The sequence below is a fragment of the Rhinolophus sinicus genome, chromosome 11 (genome assembly GCF_057876585.1).
Source record: "Rhinolophus sinicus isolate RSI-liver-muscle chromosome 11, RSI-T2T, whole genome shotgun sequence".
NCBI lineage: Eukaryota > Metazoa > Chordata > Mammalia > Chiroptera > Rhinolophidae > Rhinolophus > Rhinolophus sinicus.
Window position 1 is genome coordinate 24,736,646 of NC_142511.1, and position 15,429 is coordinate 24,752,074.

The 15,429-nt window shown below is 40.9% G+C and overlaps 1 long non-coding RNA gene across 1 annotated transcript in view; it reads left to right on the forward strand.

The window, feature by feature from the left end:
- LOC141569352 (uncharacterized) overlaps nucleotides 1-890 on the forward strand; it is a 58,252-nt gene extending 57,362 nt beyond the window's left edge. Inside the window, exon 3 of the long non-coding RNA XR_012492894.2 lies at nucleotides 463-890. This is a non-coding gene — a long non-coding RNA (uncharacterized LOC141569352). The remainder of the gene's footprint in view (nucleotides 1-462) is intronic.
- Nucleotides 891-15,429: the final 14,539 nt, after the last annotated feature.

Genomic DNA, 15,429 nt, shown 5'->3' on the forward strand with positions numbered 1-15,429 from the left:
AGCGACATGTGGTGCTGACTCTAAACACTCCAGATCCATCTCCTCTCTCCTCGTTCTCCTCAACCCAGGCAAGGTCAGGTTGCTGGGGACAAGTCCAGGTACCTATCCTCCACGCCCTCAATGTATCTGCCACATACCAGACATTGCATAATGCACACATGAAGGACCCACTTGGACTGACATAGCTCCACCCACCCCAGTTTCACAGGGGAGTAAGCAGGAGCGGGAGTGGCAGTCACTTCTGGATGGCTGCAGTAGCAGGTTGTCTGCAATGATCTGCATACTGGTTCTACCTGCACCCTTCCTCCCCACTCAGGAAAGGCTACCGCGATGCAAGAAAGTCAAAGTGACATTACTGAGAATGTGGTCTTGAATTTGCTCTAATTAATTTTTTAAAAGGGGAATTCCTCCAAAGTGTTTTGACCATTAACAGTAACAAATCTTTTTTACACCCTTACACAGGTGGGCCTGGCTCTCATGACACCACTGTGGAGAACCACCAGCCTGAGGGACTGCTTAGTTATTGGTCAAGCCGGCTGCTGGCCACCTTTCCCTGCATGGTCTGTAGCACCACAGGGCAAGGACGATGAAGTGCCAGCTCTTCTGTGTGGACAGAACACAGATGTCATTGGAATGGACATTCTTCTGGTTTGCCTCCCAAGCATCCCTTCTGCCTTTTTCTGCTCTTGGCATCTTGCTTTCCCTTCAGGGAAGTGCCTGCTGCTCATTCCATGTGATCGATGTCTGTCTTCTCCAAAGATTAGGCACAGCACCCAAACCTGACTAAAGCGTCTCTGCTGCGAACCCAGTGTTGTGTCTCAGGCAACAAGATGATGGCAGTTAGGACACACTTGTCTTGACCCATGAGTTCCTACCACTCAGAATATTGACCAGGGTTTATGTAATTAGAATAAATTCAAGGTTATCCTTAAATGCTGTCTCTCTTGCACTTCAATACACATTCTTGAAGAGGTGAGAGAATGACACTAGAGTGAACAGGTAGGTAATTCTATGTAAGCTGCATGATGGTGTGTGACCCCAGGTCCTGTCCTTCCCAGGAGCGTTGTCCAAATCCCCCTTTGATTCTGTGAGCTTCCCCACAGTCAGAGCAGCCACACTGCAAAATTCAGGGGGTACCATTCATATGCTGTCTCTGGAGTTGTGCAAAATGGTGGCCTTGCCTACAAGCCCTCCAATACATTCCCTGTTGTTGCTTAAGTTAACCCAAGTCCATGTCTGAGGGTTACAACCCAAGAACCTAAACTACAAAAGCCAGTCCCCCACCCCTAAGTAGCCATTGCTCTTAAACCACCCAGCAACCAGTCCCGCTTCCCTTTTCCTTGAAGTGACCCAGGAATAGGTTGTCAGATTTGTAAATACAAATATAAATAAATAAATAAATAATCAATCAATCAATAGAAATTAAAATACAGGTCACCAAGTTAAATTAAAAAAAACATAGATGAATTAATTTTTTAGTGCAAGTATATCCCATGCAATATTTGGGCACCCTGTATTGTATCTGACAACCCTACCCAGGGAAGAAAAATGATGTCAGATCTTTTGGGGTTGATCTAAAGTCACTCACCTTCCTTTACCTTATTGTGCAGCCCCTTACTTACCCTGACGTGCAAATGGTTCTTTAGAAGTAGGCGTATTATTTACCAGAGAATTGGCTTAAGGGTAGGCAGCTGGTACAAAATGAACCGAAGTGGCTCCCCAGGATTTTCAAACAGGAGGAAAGAATCAAGTGCTCTCAGGTGTTGGGGTTTTGAAAACACTAAACTCAGGACTGATGGCAGATTTCATACACGTGGATAGGATTGGTCCCTGGGGAGAATGAGTTGCATGGCAGAAGCAGAGGGAGAGAGGGAGACAGTTCTGACAGTGTTCAAATTCCTCATTCTGGTTGTTCCTCAGGCCTCCCTGACTTTGCCATGTTTTGATTTTTGACCTTTCTTAGATTCTATGATTAAGTCTTTTTTTTTTTTTTTTTTTTTTTTGCCAAAGAGTTAAAATTAAATTAATACAAGTTGCAACCTTTATTTTATTGTATTAGAGTAAGCTGGTAAATTTCTGTCTTTCCAAGATGTGAGGAGGAACTATGTCTTACTCATATTGGCCTCCCCAGCGTCTAACCCAGCACCTGGCATAGAGTAGGAAAACAATCACGTTTCAAATAAATTAATGAACGACTCCATGGGCTCAGAGATCAGCAGTTTAATGCACATTCGATAGATCTCATTTATTTATTTATTTATTTATTTATTTATTTATTTATTTATTTATTTAAGATTTTATTGGGGAAGGGGAACAGGACTTTATTGGGGAACAGTGGGTACTTCCAGGCCTTTTTTCCAAGTCAAGTTGTTGTCCTTTCAATCTCAGTTGTGGAGGGTGCCGTTCAGCTTCAAGTTGTTGTCCTTTCAGTCTTAGTTGTGGAGGGCGCAGCTCAGCTCCAGGTCCAGTTGCCGTTGTTAGTTGCAGGGGGCGCAGCCCACCATCCCTTGCGGGAGTCGAGGAATCGAACTGGCAACTTGTGGTTGAGAGCCCACTGGCCCATGTGGGAATCGAACCGGTAGCCTTCGGAGTTAGGAGCATGGTGCTCTAACTGCCTGAGCCACGAGGCTGGCCCAGATCTCATTTATTGACAGAAAGACACTGATACCAGGAACCTTTCTTCGCAGCTCACTGAAAAGTCCTAAAACTTAGAGCATCCACCACTCAGAGCTGGTCTATATGGGGGCGGGGGGTAGGCAAGGTTATATGCTGTTGTCCAGGGAGGAGAGTAATGAGCATTTTTGATAAGGATCATGGCTACTGAAACAAACTGGCTTTAAAAGCTAGCCTTTTTGCATTCTGCATTTGTTTCTATTATTTTCTAGACAGATAAGAACAGAATAAGAGCAAGTCCTGTTGGGCCCTCCTAAACAGACCCTGGAAAGGTAGTCCTGGCTCTCCTGTTCCATGCCCCAGATGTCAGGGAAGGCATGCCAGGTGGTGCCATCAGGAACAGTCATGTGGAACTCAGCGCTCAGGCATCCACACTGTTACAGCATGTCCTGCCTGGGCTCTAGCCCTTCAAGCCCCATTACCCTGGTTTAGTACCCTCAAAAGTCTGGAATTTAGTTGCCAGGGTTCTAAGGTCTTGGGTTACACCAGACGCAGGGGCACCTGAAAGCAAACCCCTTGCCTTTTCCTATCAGACTTTCAGGAAAGAGGAGTCAGCTTTCAGCTTTAGTGCCAAGCTGTCTGGAAGGAGGGACCAGCGAGTACCTTGCCTTCCCTAGAGAGCCGTGGCCCAAACTGTGCAAGTAGACAGTTCTTTCTCTTTGCCAGTGGAAGAATGATCTTTTGTCCCCCTCTGCACTCGAAGAATTCTGTCACCCCTAAATTATTTCTGTCAACTGTTTAGATTTTGTAATGGCAGCTCAGAGACCCTAAACTTTCTGGAAGCAGGAGGCAGGTTTGAGGCAGCTATGCTTGGTTTAATAAGCAAATAGAACAGAAACGGTCTATATGCAAGTAGGACTGGGAAAGGGACAGACAAGTTGCCAGTTCCCATCCTTTCTGAAGCCCAGTTGTGTTTCCTGTTTTTCGTTTTATGAAAGCAACCCCCATCCTTTTTGCTAAGTTTGAGTGAATTTTATTTCTTTCAATCAAATGACTATTTACTACAGTGCTTCCAAAATTTTTTCACTGCAGATGGAAACAGTGACATCTGCACAGCACAGTCTTGGACTGTGGTACAAGCACACTTATACCATTCGTGACACCACATCTGTGGGACTTGGATTTGTTAAGACATAAAATAAGGAAGAGGGTTTGTAATCAGTGGACTGACAGTGAAACTATGAATGGGCTATGGAGCTGAGGTGGGATACGGATTCATGCTGAGGTGGATGGGAGTGTGAACACCCTCTCTTTCCAGGACAGGTGACCAGTGGCCTCTGGTACTGTCACCCTCAGGCTCTTAGAACCTTGACATGGTCTGGCTTAGTAAGGTCAAACCTCTGGGGGACTGCACAACTGCAAAACTCTGGACTAACTGATTATGTTAGTTTTTTCTTACAGCCTTGCTTAGAGCAAGGCAAGAAAGGGACAAACTCCAGTCTATGTTCTCCAGGGCAATTGTGTAATCCCTTTGTGGGAGGCCCTTTCTGCTCCGCCAGTGTCAGGAGCTCTGATTCGGCTAGGGGCCGTGTCAAGAGATTATTAGTTCACCTTGCCAAACTGTAACAGGTGAATTCTCTGCCATGCCCCTTCTGAGGCTCATGTTAAATGCTTTGATTAGAAAAGAGAGGAATCTCCTAATTGGAAACTGGCATAACTGAGATGCAGGGAACCTGGACCCCTCTAGAGAGCGTCTCAGTGTGTACCCTGGAAATAAATATCGTGATGCGCTGGACCTTAACAGGCATTCTTGGGGCAGCTGGATGGCTCAGCTGGTTAGAGTGCGAGCTCTCAACGACAAGGTTGTTGGTTTATTTTCCACATGGGATGGTGGGCTGCGACCCCTGCAACTAAAGGTTGAAAATGGCAACTGGACTTGGAGCTGAGCTGCGCCCTCCACAGCTAAATTGAAGGACAACGACTTGGAGTTGATGGGCCCTGGAGAAACACTCTGTCCCCCAATATTCCCCAATAAAATTTATATATATAAAAAAACATTCTTTGACTGAGACAAGTGTATAATGAGATCTGGGTGTCAAACTTGAGAGCAAACACTGAGTTTGATACGCAAACCATTTTTTCCTTCTGAAGTAGAATAAATAAGCAACAAAAGGGAGAGTTAGGTGTAGCCCAAGTTTTTGCTGAGAAATAGAGTCCCTGCAGATGTAGTCACCCCAGACCAACTGCAGTGCTGTTTCTAAACCATCTAGCAGGCTAACTGTTTAAGAAGCAGGCTGACCCAAAACATTTTGGTCACTGGTGTAATCACCAATAGAATTCCTTAAAACAGACAGAAAACCCCAGGTTTCAATGGAAAAACACACTTTTGTGCTTCTTGCAAATGAACATGGCAGAGAGACTCTGCCAACAACTGCTGCACCCTAAAAGTGGAATGCTAGATAGCCTGGAAGCAAAGCATCAATATTTTTGTTTACAATGCAAAATACAATGCCAGACTTTAAAGCTTTTGTGAAGGGAAAATGTGCAAGAAGAACCAAGAAATAGTTAAAGAGAAGAATAATGACAGAAGATCTCAAAACACACCATAACGCCTTCGTATGGTATTAGCATACAAATAAATAAATGAAATAGAATAAATAGTTGAGAAATTCTATATAAGTGGGAGTTTACAAATGATCATGGTGGCATTTCAAATCATTGGGGATGAGGTATTGAGATTATTAAATATTAATTTGAAAATAAAATTAGATTTACTCCTCACACCATATACAAAAATAAGATTCTCTGTGAATTAAGGATCTAAATTTAAGGAGGAAAAAAAATCCAAATTATAAAAGTAGTACAAGAAAATAATATTGTAATAGGGAAAGTTTTTTTTTTTTTTTAAGTAAGCCATAAATACCAGAAGCCATAAAAGGAAAGATGATCATATTTGACAGTATAGAAACATTGAAACTTTTTTTGAAGAAAGACGTCATAAGCAAAATCAAAAGACAAGCAGACCAGAAGAAACTATGTGCCACATGTGGAACAGAGAATACTTACTCTCCGTTATACATAAAAGGTTCTGCAAATCAATGAGACAAGCAACCCAATTATTTAAAAGAGTAATTTATAAAATAATACAAAACTTAGAAACTTATCTAGGCAGCAAACTAAAATCAGACTGATTTACTACTATTTTTTACCCATTACATTGGCTAAAGTTGGAAGGCAAAATAGTATTAATTAATGCTTTTTGCAAATGGGTAATCATATATCATTGGTGGGAGTGGAAATCTAAATTTAGACCAAGTTTTTAGAAGCTCATGTATAGTCTTTATTATATTATAATTCAATTTCTAGGAATTCATCCTATAGAATACTTATCCATGTATAATCATAAATAATAGATGGGTACAAGGATATTTCCTTAGCAGTTTATAAGAGTAAAACCAAAACAGAACTGGGCCATTCCTTATTACATAGTCTTTCTTTGAATAGGGTGCAATTGATTAAATTTACCCTCAACAAATTACAATTTTATCTTTCTGAAGTTACGCCCAATTTATTTTTATTGAAATCTAGGGCATTTCCAAACTCTTCAGTCACACTTTCCAGCAACATCTCAGTTCATTCCCATATTCACTGTATGAGTTTTACTATTTTAACTCTCAGAGGGCAATCTTATTTTCTAGCACCCATATATGAGCAATGATAAAACTGAAAAAATGTGTTATGAATTCAATATATTATTAACTTTCCCTTCTCACTTTTGAGACAAGAGGACTGTTGCTCTTATGGACTCATCATCACAGTGCTGAAGCCAAGGAATCCTGGCTGAAAGGTATGGAGGTAGGGGATGCAGGGGAGATTGGAACCATAATGTAGTAAGTTGCTAGCAAATGTCCAGAATCATAAAAAGCAGTGAGTCGCAATCATGGGTGATTTTACTCTGCAGGAGACATTTGGCCATGTCTGGGGACATTTTTGGTTGTCAAAACTAGGAGGCTGTTACTGGCATCTAGTAAGTAGAGGCTGGGGATAACATCCTATAATGTCCAGGACAGCCCCTGACAAGAGGATTATCCAGTCCATAGTGTCAATAAGCCTGAGATTGACTATTGATAGAAAGTGATATAAAGCATCTTACATGAGAAGAATCCAAGATGGCAGAGTATATAGATCCTGTGCTTGCCTCCTCCCATGACCACATTGGAATTACAACTAAATTATAGAACAATCAACCTGGAGAACCATCTGAAGTCTAGCTGAACAGAAGTTTTATAACTAAGGATATAAAGACAAAGCCATGTCAAGACTAGTAGGAGGGGCAGAGACACTGAACGGGCCAGCCCCACACCGGCATGTGGCAGTTGAGCATCCAGAGGGATATCTCAGCAGCAGAGTTTTCCCCTGGAGGTATGAGGGACCATACCCCCACACCAGGCTACCTAGCCTAGAATACTGTTGCTGGGAAGAGAACCCCCCCCAAACACAACATCTGGCTTTGAAAAACAGTGGGAATTTTGACTGTCCAGGTGAGACAGGACAGCTGCAGATGGGATGGCTGCAGAAGACCCAGAGGCCTTCTTAACGGGCCCATGCACAGATTCACTTACTTGCAGGCACTCATTCTGGGCTCTGGCAAAGGGACTGCGACTTGGGAGGCCTCAGAGACCTACAGAGAAAGACTGAGTTGTGTGACTTCAGGAAGATGACTGGAGGGACAGTCACCATTTTCCCTGTGTAGAGTTCTGCTCCTGTGCAGCTGGCAGATGGGCGACACCTTCCCTGTGTTGAGCCCTCCTGCACATGGCCAAATCTGAATCTGCATTGGCCTGGTGAACTCTACTTGCTCCACCCTCATGACTCCCTGGGACCCCACCCCACCAAAATTACGCAATGACAAGCAACCAGCCCTGCCCGTGTTGCACTCTTTCTTGGAAAACTCTCCGGGGTCTGTGGGCCCCAGGCAGTTGGCGGCTGGCCTCGATGTCCCCTGAGACTTTTGCTGAGTAGCTCCAGTCTCAGCACTGGCACCAAACCAGAATGTACATTAATCTGGTGAGCACCAGTCATCCCTGGTGACTCCCTGAGACCCACCTCACCCAACATGCATACTGCCCGAGGCTCGAATCACCAGCTGAGCCTTACAGAAGCTGATAGGCATAAGCAGACCTTGGGGTGTCCTGGGCTTTTTGTGTGCCCGGTACTGGTGGCAGCTGACCTCAGTTTGCAGTGTGGCCACTGCCATGTGCCTACAGGTCCAGCACAGGAAACGACTAACTACAGATCACTTTGTAGCTCCCACCAGGGAGTCCCCAGCTGATCACAGGCAGTGGCTGGCATGGGCCTGCACCAGAGCCCCTCCTAAGAGGTCCCAGAAACAACATTCCTGGAGGTCAGCTTCAGACCACATCAGAGCACCACCTAGTTAGCCCCACAAGCAACACATCCAAAGGGCGGTCTCAACAGGGACCAGAGCCCATTGGGGAGAATTCTGCTTTGCAGGGTAAGCCCCTCACACAACAGCCTGATAGCTATGGACTTGGCCAAAACTTACAGCCAGTCAGACCAAAAGTCAACCCCACCCACTGCCATGCCAATAGCAATCAAGGTTCAACTATAACAGGAGAAAGCTCCAGAAAAAGAACTAAACAAAATGAAGACAAGCAACCTACCAGATACAGAGTTCAAAACACTAGTTATAAGGATGCTAAAGAAACTTAGTGAGAACTTCAACAGAGATTGCAAGCATAAAAAAGGACATAAAAACCACAAAGAAGAACAAGTCAGAAGTGAAGAATACAATAACTGAAATAAGCAATGCGTTAGAAGAAATCATCAGCAGACGAGATGAAGCAGAGGATCAAATCAGTGATTTGGAAGATGGGATAGCAGAAAATATGCAATCAGAAAAGAAAAAAAAAGAAGTTTAAGAGACCTCTGGGACAATATCAAGCATAACATTTGCATCACAGGGTTACCAGAAGGAGAAGAGAGAAAGCAAAAGATTGAGACTCTATTTAAAGAAATAATGACTGAAAAATTTCCTAACCTGGTGAAGGAAATAGACATACGAGTTCAGGAAGCACAGACAGTCCCCAAAAAGATGAGCTCAAACAGGCCCACACCAAGACACATTATAATTAAAATAGCAAAGGGTGAAGACAATGAGACAATCCTAAAAGCAGCAAGAGAAAGACAACTAGTTACTTACAAGAAATCTTTCATAAGATTGTCAGCTGATTTCTCAACAGAAACTTGCAGGCCAGAAGAGATTGGCACAAAATATTCAAAGCGATGAAAAGCAAGGACCTACAAAAGACTACTCTACACAGCAAGACTATCATTTAAAATTGAAGAAGAGATAAATAGCTTCCCAGACAAGAAAAAGCTAAAGGAGTTCCTGACCACTAAACCAGCATTACAAAATATGTTAAAGGAACTTCTTTAAGAAGAAGAAGGGGGTGGGAGAACACAAAAATAAATAAATAAATGGCAATAACTATGTATTTACAAGGTCTGACAAATAAATTTGTGAACTTTTGCAATGATGTTGCTAAACTTTTTTGCTATCAGAGGGATTATTCATTATGAATTTGTACCAACTGGCAAACAGTTAACCAAGTTTACTATTTGGAAGTGCTGAAAAGGCTGCATAAAAAAGTTAGATGACCGGAACTTTTTGCTAACAATTCGTGGCTCTTGCACCAGCTCATGCGGCACTGTCTGTGAGGGAGTTTTTAGCCAGTAAACAAATAACTGTATTGAAATACCCTCCCTACTCACCTTATCTGACCCCCAATGACTTCTTTCTTTACCTGAAGATAAAGGAAACATTGAAAGGAAGACATTTTGATGGCATTCAGGACATCAAGTGTCATACGACAACAGCTCTGATGGCCATTCCAGATAAAGAGTTCCAAAATTGTTTGAAGGGTGGACTCGGCACTGGTGTTGGTGCATCGCTTCCCAAGGGGAGTACTTTGAAAGTGACCATAGGGATATTCAGCAGTGAGGTATGTAGCACTTTTTCTAGGATGAATTCTCAAATTTAATTGTCTGACCACTCATCAATATCACTTTTATTTTTTAATTACTTTTAGGTGTAGAAAACAACATAGTGATTAAACATTTATATACCTCACAAAATGATAACCCCAATAAATATATTACCCATCTGACACTGTACATAATTATTACAATATTATTGACCATATTCCCTATGCTGTACTTTATGTCCCCATGACTATTTTTAAAAAATTATAGTTAACATTCAATATTATTTTATGTTGCTTTCAGGTGTACAGCATAGTGGTTAAACATTTATATTAATTTATGAAGTGATCTTTCCAAATAGTCTAGTAGCCATCTGACACTATACATAGTTTTTACAATACTATTGACTCTATTTTCCATACTGTACATTACATCCCCATGACTTTTTTGTAACTACCTATTTGTACTTCTTAATCCCTTTACCTTTCTCACCCATTCTCCCAACCTGTCTCCCATCTAGTAACCATCAGTTTGTTCTCTGTATCTTTGAGTCTGTTTCTGTTTTTTTTGTTCATTTGTTTTGTTCTTTAGATTCCACATATAAGTGAGATCGTATGGTATTTGTCTTTCTCAGTCTGACTTATTTCACTTAGCATAATATCCTTTAGGTCCATTCCTATTGTCACAAATGGTAACTTTCATTATTTTTTATGACAGAGTAATATTCCATTGTATAAAAATACCACAATTTCTTTATCCAATTTTCTATTGATGGGCACTTCAATTGCTTCCATATCTTGGCTATTGTAAGTAGTGCTGCAATGAACATAGAGATGCATATCTTTTCAAATTAGTGTTTTGGATTTCTTACCAATAATCACTTTAAGTGTAAATGGATTAAATGCTCCAATCAAAAGACATAGGGTAACTGAATGGATGAGAAAAGAAGACCTATACATATGCTGTCTGCAAGAGACCCATTTTATGTTGAAAGACACACAGACTGAAAATAAAGGGATGGAGAAAGAATTTCACATAAATGGAAATGAAGAAAAAGCTGGGGTTCCAATTCTTATATCAGACAAAATAGACTTTAAAACAAAGACTATGATAAGAGACAAAGAAGGACATTACATAATGATAAAGGGATCAATCCAACAAGAGGACATAACCCTAGTAAATATCTATGCACCCAATATAGGAACAACTAAATATATAAACCAAATACTGACTGACATAAAGGGAGAGATTGACAGTAACACAATCATAGTAGGGGACCTCATTGACACCAATGGACAGATATTCCAAACAGAAAATAAACAAGGAAATAGAGGCCTTAAGTGACACATGAGACCAGATGGATTTAATCGATATTTTTAGAGCATTTCACCCCCAAAGCAGCAGAATATACATTCTTTTCAAGTGCACATATAACATTTTCTAAGATAGGCCACATGGTAAGCCATGAAACAAGTCTCAATAAGTTTAAGAAGACTGAAATCACAAATGTTTTCTATGACCACAGTGATGAAAATAGAAATTAGTAACAAGAAAAAAACTGAAAAACACATAAACACATGGTGGATAAATAACATGCTACTAAATAATGCATAGGTCAACAATGAGATGAAAGAAGAAATCTAAAGATACCTTAAGACAAACAAAAATGAAAATACAATGATATGCTGTCTTCTTCTATGGGACATGGTGAAAGCAGTCCTAAGAGGGAAATTAATAGCAGTACAGGCCTACCTCAAGAAGCAAGAAGCAAGAAAAATCACAAATAAACAATCTAACCTTACACTTAAGGGAACTAGAAAAAGAACAGCAAAAAAGGCCAAAGTGAGTTGAAGGGAAGAAATACAATGTTTCCCCGAAAATAAGACCTAGCCAGACAATCAGCTTTAATGCATCTTTTGAAGCAAAAATTAATATAAGACCTGGTATTATATTATATTATATTATATTATATTATATTATATTATATTATATTATATTATATTATATTATATTATATTATAGACCTGGTCTTATATTATACTAAAATAAGACTGGGTCTTATGTTAATTTTTGCTCCAAAAGACGCATTAGAGCTGATTGTCTGGCTAGGTCTTATGTTCGGGAAAACAGCAATAAAGATCAGAGTGAAGGAGATGTCATCAAAATGGCGGCGTGAGGTGAGCGTCTGTAAATCTCCCCTGGAATTCACAACTAATCGAACAACTATAACTCCACAAAGGACTCCCAGCACAGCAGACAGGCAGGACGAAGAGGCCCACTACTGAATTCACCTAAAGATGGGTGAATTGCGCGAGCAGGGGAGGAGGGAAGGGAGAAGTGCGGGGATGGAGCCACGTGGGCGCAGGAGGCAGACCTAGCTCATTGCTCCGAGCTCACTGCATCCCGGAACTACCAGCAGCTGCAGGAGAGGGAAGAACTCGGACTGCTAGGGCTCCGCTTATGGCCCACAGGGGTGAGGGGACAGCATATAACACAGCTGAACCCAATGCTCACGGCAGAGACCTTGGAGAAAAGACTGAGGGAAGAAGGCTGAAAACGGTGGTTTAAGCCCTCACTGCCAAGCAGAGAACAGAGCCTTAGGCACTGAGACTAGCCGACCCCTCCCTAACCTCCCAGAGCTCACCATGCCCCCACCTGCCCAGTGCTAGAAATGGAACAGTAGCAGTGTCAGATCAAAAGAACAGAATAGTTGCTGTTCTGATAACTGTGGACCGCAGACACAGATTTGCAGCCCAACTAGTTCTGGCAAAGGTTAGGGAGCTGTGGAAGCAGGACCGGCTGTGGTGGTGGTCGCCGCCATTGCTCTGGACCACCTCTCACAACTAACCCCGCCCCTGGCCCCACCTATCTGGGTGGATCCCTGCAGGAGAAAACAGAACTGCTGAAACATACGGGCTCTGCATCTGGAGCTGGAAGAGCTTTGGAACATCAAAAGCTCTCCGCATACCCACATGGACACTGCGCCCTGTGACCCAGATGAAAATTAACAGAGGAGAAACCTGTCTCCCAGGAAAACCCCCCCCCCCATTGTGTGAGAGCTGGAATAGTGCAGAGAAAACGTAGCACTACCGTGTGAGAGAGAGAGAGAAAAAAAAAAAAAGGCTGAAGTCAGAGAAAAAATAAAACATTCTACCAACAAGTACTGGAAAACAAAAGAAAGACCTCTTCCTATCAACCTGTTGCAGAAACCACTCTTGTAGATGTCTAGGAGGAGACATAATAAATCAGTAATTGCCATGAATAACCAAGGTAACAAGACAGCTCAGAAAGAAAGTGAAAAGTCTCCAGAAAAGGAACTTAGAGATATGGAAATATGTGACTTAAATGACAAAGAATTCAAGATGGTGGTTCTGAAAAAACTCAACGAGATGCAAGAATACACAGAAAGGCAGTTTAATGAACTCAGAAACACAATCAAAGAACACCATGAGCATTTTACGAAAGAGGTTGAAATTTTTAAAAAGAACCAAATAGAATTTCTGGAGATTAAGAACTCAATAGAAGAAATTAAGAATGAAATAACCAGCTTAGGTAGTACAGTTGACCAGAGGGAGGAAAGAATCAGTGACATCGAAGATAGCAACCTGGAAATGACACAGATGGAAGAAGAAAGAGACTTGAGACTTAAAAGAAATGAGAGAACTCTACAAGAACTTTCTGACTCCATCAGAAAGAGCAATATGAGAATAATGGGCATAACAGAAGGAGAAGAAAGAGAGAAGGGAACAGAGAATATATTCAAACAAATTGTCCATGAGAACTTCCCAAACTCGAGAACTTAAAAGAAATGAAAGAACTCTACAAGAACTTTCTGACTCCATCAGAAAGAGCAATATAAGAATAATGGGCATACCAGAAGGAGAAGAAAGAGAGAAGGGAACGGAGAATATATTCAAACAAATTGTTGATGAGAACTTCCAAAACTTGTGGACAGAACTGGGTCCTAGAATCCAAGAAGCAAATAGAACACCTAATTACCTCAATCCCAACAGGCCTTCTCCAAGGCACATTGTATTGAAGCTGTCTAAAATCAATGACAAAGAAAGAATCCTCAAGGCAGCCAGGGAAAAGAAGACAGTAACCTACAAAGGAAAGCCCATTAGATTATCATCAGATTTTTCAGCAGAAACTCTACAAGCCAGGAGGAAGTGGAACCAAATATTCAAACTATTGAAAGAGAGAAATTATGAGCCAAGAGTAATATATCCAGCAAAGATATCCTTTAGATATGAAGGAGGAATAAAGACCTTTCCAGACATACAGAAGCTGAGGGAGTTTTCTAATACACGACATGCACCACAAGAAATACTAAAGGAGGCTATTCGACCACCATCAACAGGGACAATTTGTGGCAACCAAAACATAAAAAGGGGGAGAGTAAAGGCCTGAACCGGGATATGGGAATGGAGAAAGTAAGCGTGCTGAAGAAAATGGAATACTCTAAATATCAAACTGTCTTTTATATACACTTAAGGGTAACCACTCAAAAAAGTCCAGAACTGAAATATATACTGTAATAAAAGAAGAAACAGTGGGAAACATCATAGAATACCACCACACGCAGAAATAATAGGCAACAATAAAAAGGCAAAGAAACAATGGAGACACAGCCTTACCAGAAAACTAAAGATAGAATGACAGGAAATCCTCACATATCTATAATCACCCTAAATGCAAATGGACTGAACTCACCAATAAAAAGGCACAGAGTAGCAGATTGGATCAAAAAACTAAACCCAACCATATGCTGTCTCCAAGAGACACATCTCAGCTACAAGGACAAGCATAGACTCAAAGTGAAAGGGTGGAAATTGACAATCCAAGCAAATTTTCCAGAGAAAATCAGATGTAGCCATACTGATATCAGATGAAACAGACTTCAGGGTGAAAAAGATAACAAGAGACAAAGATGGACATTTCATAATGGTAAAGGGGACTATACAACAAGAAGACATAACAGTCATCAATATTTATGCCCCCAATCAGGGAGCACCGAAATATACCAAGCAACTACTAACAGAACTAAAGGGAGAAATTGACCAAAATACAATTATACTAGGGGACTTAAATACATCATTGACAGCTATGGATAGATCATCCAAACAGAAAATAAATAATGAAATAGCAGCCCTAAATGACACATTTGATGAAATGGACATAATTGACATATATAGAGCACTTCATCCTAAAACATCAGACTATGCATTCTTTTCTAGTGTACATGGAACATTCTCAAGGATAGATTATATATTGGGACATAAAATCAGCCTCAGCAAATTTAAGAAGATTGAAATCATACCAAGCATATTCTCTGATCACAAGGCTTTGAAATTGGATATCAACTGCAAAAAGCAAGTAGGAAAAAACACAAATACATGGAGATTAAACAACATATTTTAAAGAATGACTGGGTCAAAGAAGAAATTAGAGGAAAGATCAAAAGATACATAGAAACAAATCACAATGAAAATACATCCTCCAAAATTTTTTGGATGCAGCGAAAGCAGTTTTAAGAGGGAAATTTATCTCATTACAGGCCTATCTCAAGAAACAAGAAAACTCCCAAATAAATAACTCATGTTACACCTTGAAGAACTAGAAAAAGAAGAACAAATGAAACCCAAAGTCAGCAGAAGAAAGGAAATAACAAAAATCAGAGCAGAACTAAATGAAATAGAGAACAAAAAGACAATAAAAAAAATTAATGTGACAAAGAGCTGGTTCTTTGAACAGATTAACAAAATTGACAAACTCTTGGCTAGACTCAAAGATAAAAAGAGAGAAGACACT